Source organism: Zonotrichia albicollis, chromosome Z (assembly GCF_047830755.1).
Source record: "Zonotrichia albicollis isolate bZonAlb1 chromosome Z, bZonAlb1.hap1, whole genome shotgun sequence".
NCBI lineage: Eukaryota > Metazoa > Chordata > Aves > Passeriformes > Passerellidae > Zonotrichia > Zonotrichia albicollis.
This window is the reverse complement of record NC_133860.1, coordinates 42,794,460-42,797,867: the sequence shown is the minus strand read 5'-3', so window position 1 is coordinate 42,797,867 and position 3,408 is coordinate 42,794,460.

Here is a 3,408-nt window from a genome sequence, read left to right as displayed (position 1 = left end):
AGCATCTCCTACTCCCACTTGAGTTTAGCTCTATATTTTTTCCTAAGCTGGTTCTGTGATTGTACCTGCAGCCTTGGGCAAATGTAGCCTGCCTTTTGCACAGCACAGATCATGAAAAATCAGAATCATTCCCACTTCAAGACTTGCAATTACTGCTAAACTACTAATATGACAAAGAATCTCATGACCAAGAATCATAATCCTCAACAATTTGTTCTAAAGGCAAATTCCTTTGATGAAAAAGAGGTGTAATTTTAATTTTATTTTGGATATCTGGCACAATGTTCCAGCCACTAGACCCCCATTATATTCCTGCCTGCTAGATTAAGCAATATGTAGGATCTGATATATTCATTTTCTTCATTTATGGTCCAAGATCAAGTCCCTTGGGGTTAAAAAAGGCAGGCATTTCCATTTATCAGAAACACTGACATAATTTCTTTTTGGCTGCTTTCCCTTCCCTCTGTGTGTTATTTTACTTTTTTCTGGTCAAGTCACACATGCATAACTGAGTTTCCATTAAACATTCAGCGCACGGTTCGTTCGCATCAGCGGGGTCAACTGCAGCACTGAACAAAGGCCCTAGCGCGCCTTCCAGGACTTCTCAGCAAGGAGATGCCCATGGAACTGCTTTTTTGTAAACATCACACAAAAGGACAAATGCTTGATCACAACAATAGACTCAAAAGAAAACAGAAATAAAAGGATATGGTAGCAGCATTTACCCAGGGGCCAAAGGAAAGGGGAATTAATCCACTGTTAGAAAGACTGCTGGACCAGTTTGCTGTGAAGCAAAGTAACCTAGCAGGGGAAGACCCAGCAGCTATGCAACTCACCCTGGTTTGGCATCCCAGTCTTCAAACATACCCCTATCCCAGCCTTGGAGACAACAGAAGCTCCTGGGTGCCCTATCCTTTGACTGAGTGTCTTGACACCACTGCAGGATGCCATCACTGTTTAACTCCATCCAGAAACAGCCAAATACCAACTGAACTGTCTGAGCAGGGTCCTCTCACATCTCTATGACCTGACTGTATGGACAAACATGATCGTATCACCAGTGTTGCCAGCTAACCAAGCCTTGGACACCGAGTTCAGTCAACAGAACCCAAAAGAGAATGCAGGTCCTTTCTCTTTACAGCCCAGCAGTCACTGTGGTCTACTGGAGCACAAATTCATCACGTCTCTGCTGGAGGAGAAGGCACCTGGAGAGTGGATATTCAGAGCCATCTTTTTCAGACACTATGCAAATTCCCACTTGTTTAACAGAAAACAATTTCAATTTAATTTTAAACTTTCTGTGAACAATACCCAAACTTCATGCTACCATCAGCCAACCTGGAAGATATGGAAAGTCTATTGAAAGGCAGCTGAAGATGTTGTCACTCTACCCCTCAGCTGGACTTGAATATCATGCAGAACTCAAGAGTTTAGTTGGTAAAAAATTTGAAACAGATTTGAAAAATAAATGTCAAAAACCCCAAGGAAATACAAATAGTAGAAATATGACAGCAGAAAAAACTCCTTTATTGAAGTGGCGGCCAAACACTCTTGGGGCTAAGCAAATGAGTTATTGCTGAAGGTTAAACCGGCTTTCAAAGTGCACTTACCACTTTATCACAACCCAAACCTCCACTTCCTATATCTGGTCATCTGAAGGGAACATATCTGCACTCTTGAATATTTTTTCTCGTTGGGAGCCATGTGGCTCCCCACCTTGTCTCCTCTCTTTCCCCAGGATGTAACACTGAAGATTTTCTGTCATGTTTGTTCGCTCCAATGGCCTTGAAGCACTGCCAGATAGGATCACTGCCCAAAGGGTTATTTCTAGAATGGTGGGACAGAGGGCACCTCTTCTGCCCCTAACTGCAGTGAGCAGCACCTCAGCAGGGGTCAGTGCAGCCTCTGAGGCACTGGGGAAACTGGTGATGGTGCCACAGTGCCAGCAGCAGCTCTGTGGTGTGCACATCTGTCCAACAACTGAAATGGAAGCATACCACCTCATACAGACTGAAAAAAACTTTTCCCGTAAGTGCTCCAGGTAAATCTTTCATTAATGTCTATTCTTCTTGGTATTCTGCTTTATTAAATGTCTCAGATTTCTGAAACTGAATGCAAAACTATCCTCTCCATGGCTGCAGAGAAGTAAAATGCTACAGCTACTCAATTTTAGGATGACTCAGTTTTTCATGTCTTCAGCTCTATGGTTTTATTACTGCAGAACCTGATTTGGCTGCCTCCGTTTCAAATGAGGACAAGACATACAGTAATTGAAGGCATACTGTGTCTGCTCCTAAGATCTATGTACAGAGACTTTAAATAAATCCTAATTTAAGAAAGCCGTAAGAGAGAATGTCATGATTCTTCAGCCAATAAAAACAACACGGATAATACAATTAGCTGGCTGGTCTGGAAAATTATAATGCTGATGTGCTCTAATGAAAAGAAACAGAGACAGTGCCTGCTCTGCTGGCTGAGTGGCCTGATTCCTGCTCCAGCTTGGTTCAGGGAGGCAGCTCCATCTTCAAGGGCTGACTTGTCCAGTCACTTGCATGCCAATAGACACATGCTTTTCTGGTTCTGCTCTACCATACCCAACTCTGGAATCTGAGACCTAGAAAAGAAATAAACCACCAAAGCCTCCTGATGGTTTCACAGAAACACAATTTTGTTCTGCAGAGAGGGATGCATCCACATCCCAGCTACGCATCAGCTTGGAACTAAGAGAGCATTTTAAAGAATATTGTTAGCAATACAAAAGTCAGAAAAGTAACTCCAACTTCTTACAGTAACAGCTCTATGATATCTCTATTCAAGTCACAGCATCACCTGGGGTTTTTTTAGGGATTTTTTTTGGTGATGTACATGACTTTAGTCCCTTGGATATATCTTCCTGATACAGCCTTATATATCTCTATATCTATATCATGTATAACTATCTATATCTGCATCTAAATCTATAAATCTCCTCTACCACACAGAATTCTACACAAGAGGAAGAAGCTTGGTTTGGTATAGGAATACAGGATATTTTTGATAATTTTCCCTTCAAATACAAGTGGAGTAAAATACAGTTAATTTCCCAGTTAATCAAGCACATAAATGTACCAGTTCAGGCCCAGGATAGCTGAACATATGCACATGTTCCACTAATGTCAATTAAATAGAAATCCACCCATGGTACAATCTGATTGCACCAAGAATTCTTAGAACTGCTTCAGGAGCAGAAAGGAAGTTTTGGACTCCAAAGCAGCTTAGAGTAAATGAGGACTAAGTAACAAAATTTAATTGACATGGGTGTCTTACAACCATAAAACCAGCTGGGACTGCTGCCTTAAAAGGTAAGAAATAACAGTGGCGGGGGGGAAGCAAGCATAACATTACTTGGAGAAAGTAAATTGGGACATT